This window comes from Mytilus galloprovincialis, chromosome 4, assembly GCF_965363235.1.
Source record: "Mytilus galloprovincialis chromosome 4, xbMytGall1.hap1.1, whole genome shotgun sequence".
In the NCBI taxonomy this organism is placed as follows: domain Eukaryota; kingdom Metazoa; phylum Mollusca; class Bivalvia; order Mytilida; family Mytilidae; genus Mytilus; species Mytilus galloprovincialis.
Window position 1 is genome coordinate 92679821 of NC_134841.1, and position 20840 is coordinate 92700660.

The 20840-nt window shown below is 30.5% G+C and overlaps 1 protein-coding gene across 2 annotated transcripts in view; it reads right to left on the reverse strand.

Moving 5' to 3' along the window:
• Positions 1-20840, reverse strand: part of LOC143073407 (G-protein coupled receptor dmsr-1-like) — a 49358-nt gene that overhangs the window by 5580 nt on the left and 22938 nt on the right. The gene's annotated exons all lie outside the window — the stretch shown is intronic.

Sequence of the window (20840 nt, forward strand, 5' to 3'; positions counted from 1 at the left end):
GAAATACTGAAATAATGGTGGAATTAATTTATAAGTCCCGTCAATTGAATGTATTCTTATATGCGACATAATATCAATGGTAATTTAACAACTAAAGAAGTTTGACTTTCATTTCACATATTTATCAAAATCCTTATAACACTAAATCCAATATTTTTATCACCCACTCTTATTCGCCTCCTGCACTAAAAAGTGTTATGATTCTATCAGAAGGTCATAACAGAAGTTTCTAATTTGTCCTCTGAAATGTCACAATCCTTTTACTAAAGTCACAGGTTATCGAGGAAATTGGAAGGTTTATTTGGGCAAACACAATTTTCTATTTTCATTATAAAAGAATGAGACCTTTTCATATATCCTGCAATTATATAAGACAATTTTGACGTTTCTTAATTTCTTTAAAAACTCTGCATGTAAGATTAAATTGATTTAAATTTATCATCAGAATTTCATACAGAATGTCAAATGATTAAAAATTGCAATTTTCGTTTTAGTGACATGTATAATTGACATTTTGTATGTTTCCTTCTATTTAACAAACCAATCACGATCCTAAAATTCGATTTTATCCATACTCTAAAATCACTATAGCTCCATTTTTAATATACCTTGTTTTATGTGTTTTATTTCAACTTTATTGTTTGAAGTTTGATTCAATACAAAATAGAAAAATAAACAATTTCTTAAAAGATTGAAAAATAAACTCATTTAAAGATACCATGATTAAAATATTGCACACCAGGACGCGTCTTTCATCTACAAAAGACTTCAGTGGTGCTCGAATACAAAAGTAAAAAAAGAGTATCAAGTTGCAGAGCATTGAAGACATAAAATTACGATAGGTTTCGCCAAATTCCACTAAGATAAGAAGTGTATAGATTTATTATACAGTTAAATAGATCTACAGTCTCAACCCCCATATCCCCTACAAAAACACATCTTCCGGTGCTTTGCTTTTGCGCCAATTGGCATTTCATTTGCGCCAAAAAAATATTTCATTTGCGCCATAAACCATATTTCATTTGCGCCAAAATAAAACCTTTCAATTGCGCCAATATTACAGGTACTAGATACAGAAGATAGTATAAAACATGGTTTTATATTAATAAAAAAACCGACTTTTGATAATAAAAGCAGTTTTTGTTTGTAAAGTTAAATAAACTCCTCAGCAATCAGTCGAGATTAAACCACACAAGTAATGTTAAATAAATTTAGAATAGTGAAACGCAGTTCTGTTAAAAATAAACATGATCATATTAAAACACTTTTAATAAAACATAAGAACGATACACTGTAATAAAGTTATACGTCTATCCTGGCACAAAACTTGTGAGCGACGGTCCTGATGTATTTATGTCTAGAAAATTCCTCCTCTCATGTGCATACCATATTGATTCAAAAGATAATCCGTTTTTTCATGAACTGCAGTCAGTGTCAGTTGTAATACTGGCTTTGCAAGGTTTATTTATTTGGGGTACCACTAAACGACTCGTCTCCATTTTTCAGAACACATGATTTGATGATATTAACCTAAATGTGTGATCATAAAAAAATACAGACTTAAATCTTCTGTCCATCTCGACACCTCGAAAGAGCACTATATATAATTATAAACCTTAGTGACTCTCAGCTTCAGAAATGAGTATTGCATTGTACTCACTTCATTATCCTGGGGGAATACTGTAGAGACAAATTTATTAGAGAAATAAATATTTAACTTGTCCGTTATATCTTACCTGAATTAACTGTAAAATGGCGCAAATGATTTTTTTTTAGCGCAAATGAAATATTACCTTGTGGCACAAATGAAAGACTAAAATTTTCAAAAATTGGCGCAAATGCAATGCACTCCACATCTTCACCTTCCAGCCAGCATGATGTATTAATGAATTTAAATCTTACATTTCCATTTCCATTTAAAAGTTAACGACTATGTTCAATCTCTATGCAATTTAAAATCTACCAATTGTAAAAGAACGTACAAAATATATATTGACCTAAAAATATTTATCGGATTTTTTTTGTCGTTTAGTTGCTGCCCAACTGGCAACCCTTCAAGTTTTATTATTTACTAATCATGACACGATGACACGAATGTGGCAACTATTCACCATAGGACAAATGACAAACTTAAAGGTATTAAGTAGATATAAGAAGGTGTGGTATAAGTGTCAATGAGACAAAAGAGGGACAACTCTCCATCCAAGTCACAATTTAAAAAAGTAAACCCTTATAAGTCATTATACAACCATTACGACAGTGTCCTTTATTTTCCTTTAAGGAAAAATCTGAGTATCTACGGAAAACTTACTTATCGATAGTATGGATGAACGAGTAAAAAAAAACCCACTTTTCATTAAATATCACTTAAATTTAAAATTAAAGAAACGGGATACAAGAAAAATAGTTAACAAAAAAAGTTTAACAAATTAATGTTGTTCATTTTCATTTTCATCACATTTAAAAACAACTATTACGAAAAAATAGTTAGAACACCAATTTACGATAAAACACTCTTCGTGAAACATCAAAGCATAGATTCCACTAGTTAATGAAGAAATTACTCAATATAAATGCTGATTACATTTTATACTTGATATCTAGGCTGCTATTTATGATGATAATCTTTAATGAACCACTTTCAACACTGCAGAATTTTCGATTTTATGATTACCTCAAAGACATTTTAATTCGTTTTTTTTTAAGTGTACAAAGTTCTGTAAAGTATATTGCCTGGACAAGATCCTGGTCATTTCGATAATGCCGCCTACACCAACATTTATACGTGATTACTATTTTAATACCTGTACATGTATACTAATTAAATCTGTGCTACAAGAAGAAGACTTTTAGTACTTTACGAGCTGTAGATTTGAAATAAACAGAGGAATCGACTGTTTCCTGTTAAAGTGGCACGGTAATATATACATTCCGGGATACCAAAGGACGAGGATGAACACATCTATATGTTACTTAACGACCTTCAAATATAAGCAAAAAACCGATGAAAATGTTCATGGACAACTTGTTCTTCTTGTCTGAAATCCTGAAAAAAATTATATTTTGAACAAACTGAACATCTCTTAGGGAAACGTTTGACAAAAAATGTTCTTGTATTCGTGTATATGGTACCAAAAAGTTTTATACAATGCAGCATGAAAAATGTAAATAAATAAGGAAGTGAAAACAATTTTAACAATGAGGTATTTTTATTCTGAAAAAAAAACCCACCCACAGTCACTGACGAGGGCTATTTTCCCGTGTCGACATACATTTCGTTGTATATACGGTAAAATTACATTGACATACAATATCTTGGTTTAAATTTTTATAATATTTATATATATTTCCCTGTCATTTTCGTTGGATCGTAATTTCAGGCGATCCGATACCACTCAGATGTTCTGGTTGGATGATTTCACTCGTACATATGTATATACAATTACAAAAGAAAATAATTTTAATATCATATTTATTTCCTTTTCAATAAGAATTTTGGAGCCATCTTGCAAATGCTTCCCTATATTTATACGATTTTTAAATGTTAACAATTTAAAACAGACGATCTTGACCTGCTTATCTCATATTCATAGCAATCTTCTATTAATGTTCGAAAATTTACATAAACAAACATGTACTAATGCCATATAATGAAGAATAGAGATTGAATGACTTTCAGTTGTAATGCTGCCCCATAAATATTCATAAACTGAAACTGCAGTTTCATTACTATATGAAATGCTGTGCAAATTTTTTCTAGTTGAATGCAGCAATTATTTTCAGAATGAAAATTGCATTCGAAAATCTAATAATGATCCCAGAGTACATAAAAAAACAAATGAAAATGTAATTTTAGAGTGATGTCATTATTCTAAATGCATTTTAATAGTTATTGTTATTGTAAAATTATTTTCTATTCCGGGACATTTGAATTTCAGTGTTTTACTTGACAAATCGAATAAACCGTTAGAATAAACTTGCCATGTATTTTACTCAGAGAAAACAATTTAATTAAAACTGATGCTGTTATATTTTCTCTGCTTTAATTTAATTCAAACTTTCGTTATGTAAAAAACAGCACAGTTTCCGTTTTTTTCAAAAACATTTGCATTTGAAATTTAAGGATATAATTTATGTACCCTTTTGTTGTTTCAGTGCAACACATTTGAAAATTTTATAGACAATCCACAGCACGTCCCCTTGTACCCTTACATTTCATTTAATTCGATACGAAATTGAAAGAGTATTGCTGAATGCAGTGCCATCTATATGACTTCAACAACAAAAGTTTTAGAGAATATTTATAACTTCAAAACAAGTACAAATATGGACCTACACAATTACCGCTTCTAGGGTGCGGTCAACTTTATCATGAGACGATGTAGACGATGTCGTCACGATGTCGTCAACATGACGATGTCTACGATGTAGACAGAAAAGTGGACGATGTATACAATGTTGCGAGCAGGTCAAAAATCATGAACGAAGTTGACGATATCGGCGATATCGTCACTACATTGTGCACTGGAATCAACCGTTGTATGATATTCTATTTATATAATGTCTCTTTTTAAGCACGATTACCATTGTAGAAAGATAAAACAAAAGATTTATTTTTCCATAAGTTTTAACAATAAACATAAGCATTGGACTCTCAAAACAGTCCTTAATGGATTATAATGTATGTACATGTACAACACAAATACGAGATACACGTGCAGTCTCAACATAGAACCATGATATAAGAAGATACACTTAACAGTTGCCGCGAATAAAACCTCTCATTTTTGTGGTTGGAAGATACAAAGTTCAAAAAATCAATCAGAGTTTGACACATTATTCTCATTAAATAGACTTACATGCTTGCTTTACCGAAACTCCCATGTTTCAAAGTGCAATCAAAATTTACCGGTTCTTTATCCAAGAACTAATACATAGTTTCATTGTTTAATTAGTCCTCGTTCTGAATATGCACGAAGATAACAATATCTTAATACAATAAAATAACAATAATATTTTTCTTAGCGATGCACGTGGAGATGTAATTTCTGAGACAACTGGTATTCTATATGAAGGGACTTAATTAAAAACATCAAATAAAGAATGTTTCATAATATAGAATGAAATTCAAAACAGTGTAGCTGTGGCCATTGATTGACACATTAAAATCATCCATTGACTGGGACAATTTAGGTGAACGTTTGTATGTAACGACCAATGCTCACTATGTACTTTTTAAAGACACTTAAACTATGGGGTCACCAAAGGTTCTCAACACCTAAATAAAGTAATTCGAAAAATTAATCAGAAAAAAAAACACGATATTTTGATTTATATCAATTATATAAATCAAAACATAAAGGTTATTCCTGATTAATTTTTCGAATTATTTTATAATTAAAGGCGTTAAGAAACCTTTGGTGACCCCACAGTTTAAATGTCTATCGTAGGTACGTCGTGAACAGTGGTCGTTACAGACAAACGTTCACGTAAATTGTCCCAGTCAATGGATGATTTTAATGTGTCAATCAATGGTCACAGCTACACTGTTTTGAATTTCATTCTAATATCTAATGCATAGAACGATGCAACTAATGAATAAATTTAAACTACAACTGAGTTCAAAGTAAAGCTAAAACTGTTCTTTTTGGATTACAAAATGTTCACTTAGCATTTTGAGTACTAGTTTTAAAAGCAGTGCATATTTGTTCACTGAACTAGTTATTCCCAGGCTTTTTCTTTTTCAATTAGAGCTTCAAACGATAACATTAGATAAAACTAATATACTCCATTATCATTGTCAATGAATGACTGAAATGAACAAAGAGATGTTTTATAGAAAACATACCATGCTGTTTATTAAAGCAATTATCTTGGTCCATTAAAAAAAAATCCTATATTTTTAGCTCTCGTTTAAATGGTTTTTGGTTGAGATGCTACTCTGTGACATTTTTTCTGAATAAAAAATCTAAAAATATTATTAAATTTTAATCAAAGGCAAAGTTAGTTAATACGTTTCATTTCCAACTTAAACATTAGTTAAGTAAAAGCAAACATGGAACCCAATTATTTCAATTATTTATAGTTATTTAAGCAATCTAAATTAAAGTTTGATGATTTAAACACCTTTTTAACAATCTTTCAAAAGAAATGACACGATATTTAACACGTAAACTTCAGCATATGAGAATCAAATGTAAGTCAATAAACCGTTTATGAAAATGTATTTGATTCATAAAACATTGTCTGTTATCAACTGATACTATGTAGGTCCGATACTCTGCAGGTCTTACATATTATGCACAAAATACTCACCACATTATACCCGTGGAAATTTGATAAAATCGGTAAAATTTACCATTTACGCTCTGATTTACGCTTAAAGTCTCTTTGTAAATACAGAAATTTAATCAATTTTATATTACTTTAGCATAAAAATTTGATAAACTACATTTTTTCTTCATGAAACATCGGAATGGTATATAAATAAATAAAAATGCCATTATGTAAACATGATCATTTAACGTTATTGTTGTGCATTTTAAGTAAGATAAAAGCCGTGGTTATTGATCAGAGGCTTTCCTTTCCGTCCTGTTTGGATGTGGAAAGACTTTTCCGGTATTAAAGCGCCGTGTGTTTTAAATATGAGGCAATATATCAATACCACGCTGGCAATTTAGCTGTAATTTGAATGTAACATGACATAATAAAAATACTTTTCAGGCGCATCACTCTTAATAATTATGGTAATAGAACAGCTCCACGTCTAAACGGCTGAAAATTATGTTATTTTCACACATAAAGATTCGCTCATTGAATCACTGTACAAGAAAATTGACATGGCAAATTATAACTATACTGGTTCGTAATTTGATCTAGTCACACCTGAAAACCTAACAGCATTTACTAGCAGAATCATGTCTTAAGGTACGCAATGTCTTATATAAACAATATATAATACCACAAAGAACTCTTTAACACAGATATACGTCAAACAGACACGAATTTTTGGAATGTAACAATAGAGTATCAATGCTTTCAATTGGACTTTAGAAAAGTGTCTTATTAATCTTGGTGACGCTATCCTTCAGAGTTTAAGGTTCCCTATTCTTCTCTGATAGTATTTGACAAAGTCTTTATTCGAGCAAATGTTTAAATGTACTTTAAAAATCTTCATGGTTACATAAAAAGTCATGAAGAAACCAACCAAAAAAGTATATGGCGTAGAGAACGATTTTGTAATTCTGATATATATAATTGAGATTGTAAGCTGTCACATGATTTGTCGTGACATTTGGTGTTGGATAAGACTGAATGGCACGAGGATTGCATGCAATACATGCCCACACCGTAGTGGACTTGGTCAAATTCAGTTTGGAGTTCATTATACCCTCCAGTAACTACACAAAAGCGAAAGCAAAAGCGCAAAAGCGTCAACAATACCACATCTCCTTTTTTTTATACTACATGTTCCTACTTGGAATTCCGATGTTTGAAACGACACCGGTATATTTTAAACGGCATCGGGATATTTCAAATAATTCGATACAGAACAACGAGGAATGCATGCACTGTTTACTTTTCCCCAAACACCACAAATTTCCCTATCCCTCTGCCTCGTAATGACGTCACATAATGTTATAAAGACATCAACAATTTCGGCAGACAATTATCCTTTTAAACGACATTGATTTAATTAATCTCAAAATGCCGATTCGTCTTTTTTGGACATTTATGTTCAATTGTTTTGACTAGAATAGTGACATTTACTCTTATGGTGATCAGTCGTAAACAACTATCAATAAAATTACGATTCTGTTACAAGAAATACATTAAAGGTGTTCCCTGCAAGACAGAAGGGTTTAAATATCCAGACTCAAGAGTAGACCAATAGCGTTATTAGTAGTTATAAACTTGGTTAGACTACTCCGTTTCTTTCAAGTTTACGACGAAGCCAAGGAAATGGAGATCGTTTTGATTAATATTCCTTCAATTATTTAAATTCTGCATGCTATAAAACTAGAAACCTAATAACGTTAGTCATCATGCTTCATGTGACATCTTTTTCAATATAAAATTTCATTCCAAAATGTAAAGAATTTATAGTGAATTTTTGAGAGTTTGATTAAATAACCATTCCCATGGAGACCTAAATGATGCTCGTATTTAGACATTTTCATTTTACAGTTGGCCCATCAACAGCGAAACTTCATTGAGTTGAAAAGTTTGGTATCAATATGCTGCATGAATTGAATTTTTATTAGAAAAATCAATGCGAAAGAATCACGTTCGATACTTCTAGCAGAATTTCTTATAGTACATCTTGGCGGCATCTTATTGAATTTAGTCAAGTTATAGAAATCATCATTGTATTTTGCATGTTAACATTTCATAAATAATGTGATTATTTATCCATTCAAAAAGGGTAGGGCAAACTTTCTCGAACAACGATTATACATGGAATAAACGATTTTGAAATGCGTACCTCTAGATGTCTCTAATTTTTTGTGTCTTTAGTTTGCTGTCGCAAAATGTTAATAAATTTACCACACAAGTCAAAACTCGTTTCGAATAAATTTCATAGTGACTATAAAAAATATGTTATAATTATCAAATCCCCAAAATGACAAAAGCCTATATATATATTCAGAGTCAAGGGAGAAGAATGTTCTCACTTGTGAGACACATGCATAATGTATAACAGGAATAAATATGACATCTATTTATAGCTCAAACCCATTTAAGCTCGACCAATTGAATATAAAAAATATATTTATTTATAAAAGAAGGTTCAATTAGAACTAGTTTACAATTGATGCTCAAGTCTGTGATAACGGTATACGATAAACAAAATAATAGATCCACACAAATACAAATTCATACTCTATGAAAAGGAATCATTAACAGAATTATTACTGTTGAAAAATTTCGATACGTTATCGAACAAAACCTTGAAAACTTACTCGTTAGGCCATTAAATAGCACTCACACTGGTTTAAATTAATACATTAAATGATGGTGTCGTTAATTGTGAACACTCGACATCTCCTTGTATTTTATTTGTATTATAATTTAACATTTGAAGTACACATAAATAAGTGGTGCTGAATCAATGGTAACTGTTGACGCTTTAACGAATCAATTTGATTACATGTTTCCCTGAAAGCGAGAGAAAAAACATGACCTCCAATTGCCTTATGCATATTAAACGTATCCCTTATTTATCCAAAGCCAAATATTTAGACAGGCCAATTGATTTATTAGAGCGAAGGCTTACAAACGAATCGCAAAATAATTACGTTTTCATGTGTATACAAAGACCCGTTGATAGCATTGAGCTGCAACTAAATCTTCTGTAGGCAGATGCCAATAATTCGTTAGCTTTGTACTTCTCGTCTCCTCCAAGATATTTACATATTAAAATACAATAATAATTGAATGTTATTTGACATTCAAATTGACAACCGGAAATCCACGTCATCTTTTTCACAATTTAGCTGTCTTTAATGTGTTTAAACAGTAAAGCGGAGTTGCTGACATAATACAACTATAAAAAATGTTCAAATTACAAGCCGATCAAGATATACGAAAACAATGAACTTTTTGTTGTTTTCTGAAACTTTTAAATTCAGTAACTGCAAAATGACGGGACTATGATAGCCAACAATAAATTATAATTATAACATGTCTCGTGTACCAGATAAACACATAACCAATACTATTTTTATACAGTCTTGTCCCTGACTGTACTATCTATCACACGTCGGTCCGGTTGTAAGATAATATTTCAAATTGAAGGATTTAAAAAAAAAAAACAAACTATAAACTACACAATTCAGATGCATTGATTCTAAGAATAAAAAAAGGACGCCTATGTTTCGTGTCACAAAATCAAAATCTACATTTTTTTTAAAACTTGCCTGACACAGTACTTTGATGCTTTTAAACCAAAAAACACATTTGCAATCGGCAATTATCGAAACAATCAATAAGAGATATATCCGTGAAAAAAGTACATTCATCTTTCAATGATATAATTAAAAAAAAACCTCAAACTGAAAGCAGTAATTTAAATGCTTAACGATGGTTTTTGTGGTTTTAAAGGTAAAATACAACTACTATTCGAGTAGCATGTACATTAAAAGAAATGTAGGGTATTCGTCAACGAGACAGTAACACATCAAGAATAACCAAAAAAAACATATAGAGGTCAACATGCAGTGTTCAACATAATCCGGATAATTCAGTCCCTCCCCGAAACCGATCTCTACTACTTGCAATGGATGCAAGCGTAGAGAAGCGGAATTTAACGTCTAAATGTTTCTAGTTTGCAAAATAGGAAATATAATAACATATTTACCATCAGTTATATGAATGGAAAGTTTAGCACGAGAATCCATGATTTTAATACATGATATATACATGAAGCTATAGCTGGTATCTCAGAGACAACCAACTTTCTATTCCTCCTCACAACAACTCAATAAGTGTATACTATGACACACTTGCATAGTATTAAACATTTCCTGGAAGAATGAAAACTCGGTGCAATCCAGGTAACTTAGTTTGAAACAGAAGGCGTAGACATTGTGTGAAGGAAGAACCCTTATTATGTTCAAGTTTTGACATTTAAGAAAATTCTTATCAGCTTCATCAGCATGGATGAAATCAATTTCAAAAGGCGATGTATGATTTACGTCTTTTCACACAACGCATTGTTGGCTTAAACATAAAAATTGATTGGAACCGCTTTTCTGCCTTCCTTTAATTGAGAAAGACCATTGTTTGCATGGTGCAATAATAACGTTCGAAGATAACATTAATTCAGAAGAAAGAAAGCCAAGGCTAAAAAGCTCAACACGAAACAGGTTGGCAATTAATTTTTGTTCGACTAGGTGTTCCGGATATTTGTTTACGAGTCAATGATTTTCACTAAGTTTTATATCGATATATTATCAATGTTTAGAACTGGGCGTTTTACTGTTATCAGCTTACATAAGAACGTACTTACACATTGTAATAAAAGACACACAAACATATAAGCTTGAATTTATTAATTACTATGCACCTAAAATTCCGATGTTTCATAGTCAATGGTAGAATAAATGTTTTTCATGCATATCATCTTATTTGCCTGCTGTTTTAATTTTCAATGTCGTAATTCAGGAAGTAAATAGCAACATACATAGTCACCCTTACGTTTTCACTGATTGTGCCCGGTTCATTCTTTCTAAGTAAATAACGTTACAATTTCATGCATCGATATAACGATACAACATATAGAGTTGCTGTTTTTGTTTAACACTATAGAAACATATTGAAATATCTAATAATTTATACTGTTAAAACTTGATATTTTGAGAAATTTGAAATGCAAATATGTAATCTTCAAATATAACAGCACCATTATTATCTATAGATCAATATCAATGAATAAACATTAGGTATTCCTCACATTCCAGCACCATTAGTATTTATAGATCAAAATCAACGGTAAATATTAGGTGCTGCGAATAATGATGAAAATGATAACCAAATAACATATTCTGTACAATAACTTAAAGAATCTTAGAAATCATATTTTCACGATGTTAACCAATTCTATGTTTTCTATTAAATTGGTGCGTAACATACCAAATAGAAAGTGAAAAGAAGTGTACAAGTCGACAAAAGGATTCCATGTGTGCATAAGTTACCTTGTCGATCTCTAAATCGCAGCGAGTGAAGAATTATTGTGAATACATCTTAAACGAACTACAACAGACTTGAATCAACGGTAGAATAACATCATCATGTGACAATTAACACTGAAAAACCACACACCACTTACCTTAAATAATCTTCTTTCAATAATTCAACCTTATTCACATTGTATTGAAAATTAAAACATAGCATGTGATATGAGGTTCACATTTCAAATGAGGAAACATTTTTCTACGTCTTAGGGTATTTTTTTGTTGAAAGTTAGTAAAGCAAAACGAATAGCAAAGTTATGTGTTACTACTTCATACACATTTGTAAAATAACAATTAACAGGTCAGTATGAGTAGACATGGGGACGGTATAAGGAATTACGACGAAAACAGGCCAATAAAAACTGACAAGTCGGTGACCGCTCCGATATTTTCAAAAACTACTAAAATTCAACAAAATGGTCGAATTAAAAGACTGAATGGTCTCTATTTAGTCACTAATCCCTTCAAACACATAGTTTTAATCTCCCAACATGTTTACATTACAAATATGTAAAAAAAAAAAATATTCGCGAAAAACATTGAATTATGAATAAATGCTATTAACAAAAGTTGATGCTTTCATGAATCCCATAAGACAACTCTCCTTAAAGACCAACTGACCTAGAAGTTAGCAATTATATGTCGCCGTACGGTCTAAAACAATGAGCAAAACCCTTACATCAGATTGAAGCTATAATAATGTATATCTATGTAAAACGGTTACTACAATGATTGTAAATTAATTAATAATGATGAAAAAAATTAATATCAGAACATGCAAGGCTTTGCAAAAAAAAAAAGGCAAACAGCTAAAGAACAAAGACATAGGTCATCATTTCAGAATAGAAAAGATTTTCATTTTCACATAGATTTCCAATTTCAAATTGAAAAACATGTTTATTCAAATATATTCAAAAAGTCTCTTTTTTACTTTTACAAATTGTGACTTGGACGAGAAAGTTGTCTGATTGGCACTCATACTACATCTTCTTATTTCTACTTTAGAATTAGTTATGGTATTTTTCTGCCAGCACACGAATCTATAACTTGTCAAAAACGTCAAAACAACTAATTCAATTGACTTAGTTTTGATAGCTCATAGAAAAATAAGAATACAGTTAATTTACCTATGTTACAAATATTTTGATATGAGCGTCACTGATGAGTCTTATGTAGACGAAACGCGCGTCTGGCGTACTAAATTATAATCCTGGTACCTTTGATAACTATTTACAGTATAGGGATCTTTGCTATAATAGAATAATGCTGATCCATTTGCATTTGCCAACACGTACATTGTCACAATTCTGTATTTCTAATGTGCAATATGAAAACCTCAAACACTTTATCGAAGAATAATATAATAAATTTGTTTCTGATCAACACAAACTATTCCATTCTTTAGACAGATGGTAAAACTCTTCATATCTGTTAAATAGCATGTGGTAGACTAATAGGTTACTAATCAGAAACTATTTACAATATTAACATTGCTGCCGTTTGTAATTAATAAACACTTATTACTGTATTTCCTGGTAAAAGCATACATTTGTATATGTATTCCATGCTGGAACGCCATGACCAGATTAAAATAATAGCATTTAAATTTGCAGCATTAATAAGTATATTTACAAATGTATGGTATTCAAGGAAGTCTACCACAAACATTGGAAAAAGACGATTTTCGTATAAAATGGTTAAACAAGTCTGCAACATCCAAAGATAGTGTGCAATGTTTTACTGGTAATATATATATAACATGTCTGTTCATCTGCTTAAAAGTTAAAGAACATATTTAGCTTGAATCTAAATTGTCACCATGTGAAATTATATTGCAAAAGATGCATTATTTCATTTTATATAAAAAAAATATTTCCACCAATGTGGATTTAAGTTTTTGTGACAAATATTCTGCTTCAATCGCGAACAAGAACTTGATGTACATAGAAAAGAAAAAAAAAAACGTTTGAGGAAAGAGAAATAGTGGTGCAACGATTACTATGATGTCTGCATCAAAAAGACTAGTACATGTAAAAGTTAACGTCATAAATACGACGTAGAGATAGAGAAAACGTTAGACTCGAAACTGCCAAATGAAACTAACATACCATCCTATTTTTATACAAACAATATATACTGATATTTGAGTGTGTGTGTCAGCACAGCAATTTATTCTATAATTACTTATAACCCTGGTACCATATTGAACATTTTTAAGCAGACAGTTGTATTGTAATGACGTCATGCAATGTACCATTTGTTTCTTACACAGATTGACGTTTCCGTGATGTCACGTGGTTAAACTTTAATCTTTAGGGAAATAATGTTCTTTCTTTAATCAGATTGAACTATTTATACACACAACAAAGGAAAAAACCCAAGATCTTCATTAAATCTTTTTAATTATTCTATTTCATGACAATAGTTGTACTCAAGTTTAACTTTTCTGCACTGTTATACTTTAAGTCCTAAAGAAAGTACAATGCGTGACATGCGTACTACCAGCTACGTTTGTTGGGTTAAAATCTAAAATCTAAAATCGGAAATTATTTTTATTGAATAATTTCTTTCATTTGACTAACATTTTTAACCTTAGATCTAAATCTATCTGTCCGAAACGATTATTTAAGTTTTATTAAAAATCAGTCTTTTTGTTTTATTTCTGTTTATTTTTAGACTAGATAACGTAGAGCGTACAGTTTGACAAATTTAAGAGCTGCTCTTTAAATTTCGTCTCTACTACAAAACTCCAGTAATCTTTGACTTTTACAAGGTTAATGTCACGCTTTTCGAAATAAAATGGCAATTCAAGTCAATTAATCTGACATGTTAGGGGAATAAGAAAGTAAAACTTTTATGTTTAAACAATAGTGGGTGTTTTTAGTATTCTCAAAGATTGGTTCAGGGTTGCATAATGATTTGTCTAACAAAAAAAAAAAAAACAAAAAAAAAAAACTCACAATATACAAACGCATAGAGAAAAGTATAGAACGTCGCAAAATTCTTTTTCCGAGTTATAAAAGTACGGACAGAAAAAATAAATTAAAATAGATATTCCAATAAGACACAAAACCGACAATGAAAAATAAACGAAATGGCACAAACCCATCTACTCATTTTCATACATTATTTATCCCAGTCAAATTACCAGATTCAGGTAAAGACAACTGCAAAAAAAAAAAAAAAAAGTGTTTATAGGAAATCGTGACAATGTAGTTTCTGTGGAGCCATTGACATTATGATATAAATATAAATGACACTGTTACATAATCGTCCCATGTTCTTCAGAAACAACGCAAGGCAAATTGTTGATTCTTTTTCAAGAAGACATATTATGACGGTTCGCTTCATTGGTACAATAGTTATCAAAGGTACCAGGACTATAATTTAGTACGTCAGACTCGCGTTTCGTCTACATACATATGTAAGACTCATGAGTGACGCTCATATCAAAATATTTAAAAAGCCAAACAAGTACAAAATTGAAGAGCATTGTGGAAGAAGCTCCCACTCATGTGCATTAAGAATGAGGCAACCAGTACCTGTTGTCTTACAACTACGCTACACAATCGACTCTGATACTTTCGCCCCCTCCTAGAAATGTATTACAAGTACAATAACTAACACCTATATTCTAAAAGTAAACATCCATGCCAGTAGCATTACATCATATTAATTTCATCATTGAGTAAAGAGATTAATATCATTATTTTCTTCAAGGTCTTTTAGTGAGTACTTTTAGTGAGTACTTTAAATGAGTACTTTTAGTGAGTACCACCTTTACGTCATGCTATAAATACCCAAGACAGTTGAGAGCAAGATAACAGTCAATTTCAAAGTTTCCTTTACTTTATATCCCAAAGTTGTGAACAGAACGAACTATTATGTTTATTACTTAGTACATGTACATAAATGATGGTAATATTTCAATGCAACACACATGACAAAACAATACAGAAGCGTGACGCTAGATTTAAGTGCCTCAAGATGATTATGATTTTCTTTTTTATAACCTCTAATTATGTTTTGGAATATATATTGTGATATACAGTAATTATGTTAAGAACTACATAAACCATTACAGATACAACACGCCAATACCATTTGACTTAATTGACTATTTATCTAACACTGATAACACAAATTTACAGTTTTGTAGAATTCATTCTCATCTCAGATATGAAAAATAAAAAATTTAAATTCAATATTAGAAAGCAAAGATAAGAATGTTTCTTGCTATGACCGATTTATGATGTGTCTGGCTGAAACACAAATTCCACTGGTTCTACCGAATCCATGCCATTTGAAGTACAACCTTTAAAGTACATCCTTCTACGAGGATTTATTTTTAGCGTACACTCTTCGTGATGGGGTGACCTGTGAGAATTGTAATGACAAATTTCTTGCAAATTGTTCGTTTTTAACTTTTACTTCGTGTTCACAACAAATTTGTTGTCCATTCTGATAGGGGACGTGGCATGCACTTATTAAGGACTGGCATGCTCCTTGTGGAGTTTTAGATTTAGACAACATCAGATTACCAATATTCAAATATTATAAATGTATTTAGAAGATAAAAGTCAAGATAAAAAAACCCCCCAAAAACCTCCAACAAAACACCAAAAGACCTGATGGATAATGCAACTCGTTTTCATATAAATGAAATAAAAAGCCAGGTATACACCAATAATCGAGTGTCCAATAACCATATCGGAAAACCAAAAAAAAAACATTTCGCTATAGAACTTAACAAACTAATGGTAAAATTATACACTATTTCTCTCAGGTTTTATAACGTTCCAGCGGATGTTTTGTTATTTTTAATGTCCTTTATTTGCTGAACATATTTATCTATGCACGGTCAGCAATCAACCAACAGACTATTGCATAAAAAAATGAAGACAGTAATGGCCACTAAATTTTGGAACCAATATTTAAGAATAACTATAAATGAGATCTTAAGAGATCAACATCTTAGATTACTGACTCGTTTTCTGACCTGTCCTATTTACTTATTAGCTCAATTTTCTTTTCCGGGTGGCAGAGCACATTTATAATTAGAATTTATACTACATTAACTGACAAAAACTTTAAAAGCACAATAACTAGTGGACACGTATATGTATTTTACAAAAAAATTGCAAAGACGTAAGATTGATTTTCTGAATTTTTGAAAATCCACCAGTCATATACAAAATGTACAAAGAATAAATTTTATTTACTTTAATGATTATATCTTTAGTATTTGAAATGATATAAAAAACATATAATGCAACAAATGTTATCAGCTGTTAACCGCTCAATGTTTTCCTTGCAATTCCCAAGATATAATCGCGTATAGTCTATTGTAAATGAATATTAGCATTTTGATTATTTATTTTATATTAGAACTTGCCAGTTGTGCCTGGAAAACATCTTTGTTTGTTTTTCCAACAGAATTATAACAGGTCGGGCAGATAAACAGTTTTTGATCGTATTTTTGATTATATCAGTGACGCGCGATCGGCTCCTCGCTTCATTAGAGTTGGTCTGATAGCAAGAATTTATTAAGAAAGCATTCGCTTTATCTATCCGATTGCTCTAACGATCTTTTCAATGTAAAGCTAAGATACCATTCCATTAAAACACATACTTCTTCTTGTTTTACGTTATTATTGTATGAAAAAACTAGTGTTTTAGTAATTTATCAATATAGAATCGACATATTAATGGAGAGAGGGATAGCAAATCGTTTAAATGTGTCATGTTGGTAATGTTGAAAACTGAATATATCTTAAGATTGTAAATATCTGTTTGAACTGATTGATAGCCAGTTGATCTTTTGCCTCAAAAACGATTTAAAAAAAAACACATTCAGTAATTGATGCACTAAATGAAATGCAAGTCTCACTGCACATGCAACCATTTGTAACAAATTTCAATTTATTTGTCGTTTCAGAAACTGATTGCGAGTCATCTATAAACGCTATTCTGTAGTTCATCAGTAAAGTGAAAAAAAAACCACCAAAAAAGTGTGTGATTGTGTGTGTGTGTGTGTGTGTGTGCTTATACAGGTGTTTGTGAGTAAGATATGGCTATTATTCTCATTAAAAAGACATCATTGTTCCTTATTTAAGACCGTTTAGGGAAATACATAATCTTGTTCTACATTTATGATAGATATTTTTTGTCATTTACATCATGATGCTATTAATCTATTAAAATCTATAATATTGCATTAACGTGATGTAAATTAGATATAACCGATCAGGTTAACGCCCGCAACTTATATATTTGTAATCACACATCTCCCTGGTTTGCTATCAATTTATTTTTCTTCTTTATCTCTTTTGGTACAGAGAGACTTAATGTAAACAAATGTAGACGTTCTGCTATACACGGCTCATAGATGTGACATGTGATAACATGGGTATTTGATGTTTGAACCACTCTATCTCTACATTTACAATTTAAAAGATAATTTCAATTTTACTGTTTACTGAACATGGTGAAAAACAACGACAAACGCAAATCGAAAGTTTCACTTATCATCTTCAGGGGCCTGGTTTTCGAAAGTATCATAAGACATGTCGCGAGGGGTCTTAAGTTTACGACAAAAGTTTTGACAAATCGTAACTTGGGACACTTTCGAAAACATATCTTCCGACTATGACATGTCCTAAGACCATCATAAGACATGTCTTAGTCATAAGATACTTTCGAAAACCAGGCCCCAGGCTACTTACACAAACATCTTAAGATTTAGAATTGCTGTTTCTGTAAAACATCTATATCAAAACAAAGAATTATCCTCAATTGCAAAAAGACCTTTAGAGACAAGGAACGCGATTTGTTTTGTAAAAATGTAGTGCCAACTTCCCAGTATTTGTTAAACTTTCAGGGTCAAAACGTTAAAGCTGTCCAATCCTTTGAAACTTGATTATTAGAGGATGTATAGCATGCACATTTAAAATTGAGTATCACACTATTAGATATTTCTATTAAGCTATAAAGTTATTCTTGTTGGAGGCTTGTTTATACAATAGTGGACATTTCACAGGTTCTTGGAAACAAATGAGTTACTTTGAACCCGAAAGACAAAGCATAGTTTTACCTTCAATAGAATGTTGGTTTGGTTTACCGATGTCCTTCTTGTTAATGAAACCAGAGACATATAATATGTCTCTGATGAATCATACTTAAAATTAGCATAATATCTCAAAATTTTGTTTTAACAATTTGTCGACAAAATCGGAAAATATCCAAAATATCGTAAGAACCTTATAAGGTAGAATTTTAGGCTGTGGTACTATGATTCTCAGAAATCTAATGAAAAAACAACTTTTCGAAAATGGCTCTGTTGTCCCTAGTTCTTTCGGAATGGAAAGTAAAATTTCCCATTGAATACTGTACTTAAAAAAGATAAAAAAAAGTCCCCATGAATCATGCATTATCATTTACATATTTTATAAATAACTATTTCAAGACAGCTGTGTGAAATGTATATTTTACAGTATGACATTTAAATATATAATTCAATTACTGCACCACAACACAAAATGTACATCAGATTTTCCACTTCAAAACATTTGTATGTAAAGAACTTCATACATGTACGTTAATATTTAATAATTCATGCACATTAATTATACATTGTTCAATATTGATACGAACATTACAAGCTTCGATTTGATACATATATTACAAACTTGTATTACATGTAGATTTATTGAAAATTATTAATTTTTCAGTTGTACAAAGATTGTCGGGTAGTAATTCTTTCTTTTTATTTCGAGTTCATTTAAAAAGTTTGTTACATTCAAAAATTGATTGAGGTAAAATAAAAGCAAATAACTCTATTTAGAGTATTATTTTCAATGGTATTCTGAAATCATAATTGAAAAAGATGCCAAAAAGACAGTATCGTAATAAAAATAATCGAATATGTTGATAACAGACACCATATAAAGTTTCAATAATCAAGTTTTTTTAAATACATATTCAAAGCACTATCTTTCTACTATCTTTCTTTTAAAAATACATTGTAATTATCGAATCGAGAAAATATGTTTTTTTCCTGAAATCTTTAGAATTTTATAGATAAACACTTCAAGGACGAAATACTATTGTCAACCTGACGATTTTGATTCCAAAACTGAATACATTGAATTTAATATCTTTAAACCAAGGTCAATTATATATATATATTTTTACTGTTGAATGATTTTCTACCATTACAATATGAATAAATGAAAAAAAAATAAAATAAAAAACCCATCAAATCCAGAAATGAAACTTTTATAAATTACAAAAAACAATATCAAACAAAACGTTTAGTTGTTTCAAATGGACATTTTTAAATGGACATTGTCAATTGTACTAAGTATTGAAAAATGTCATCGCTCATCAATAGAAAGTGTTTTCAAAAATACAGAATAGCTGGTGTTATCAGTTAATGTGTTTATTGATATAGTTATTGATTGGGTGTTAATTAAAGAGCTAAACTGTAATTGTAAACTGTAAAAAGATCAAGACTGGGACGAAATAAAACAAAACGCCATTCAAAGTTTGCACTTGTTGCCCTTTGTGTGACAATATTAGATATTAGTTTTGAACTTGAATGAAAAATATGATAACTAAATTTGTTTTACACTTTTTTTTTAAGATATAATAACGTCATACAGAATATGTGCCTCTCTGAAAGGTAAGAGGTCTATAATGTATGGTATGAATAAGCGTTATTTAACATGAAACTGTTTGTTATTAAGTTGTTACTACTCCCCCCCCCCCTGATACTAGACAGAATTAAAGGTATTTACTTTGATTCGATGATTTAAAATGCTGTCTTCATTAGACATACCCATATTTCATCTTATTTCACAGCTTTAAAAAATGATATACTTGTTGATTTATGGGGGTTCATATATGTTTTTATAATGGTCTTTGAAAGAAAATAAAACTCTTCAGATAGGTTTAATTTATAAATATATCATTGTTATTGAATTGTTTTAGAAATATTAAAATCTTTTTCTGAATACAACTAAATGTAAGATTTAAAAATTCAGATATAATTTTTCAAATTGATAAAGTTTTGTTTTGGAATGCGGGTGCAATCATTTATTGTTG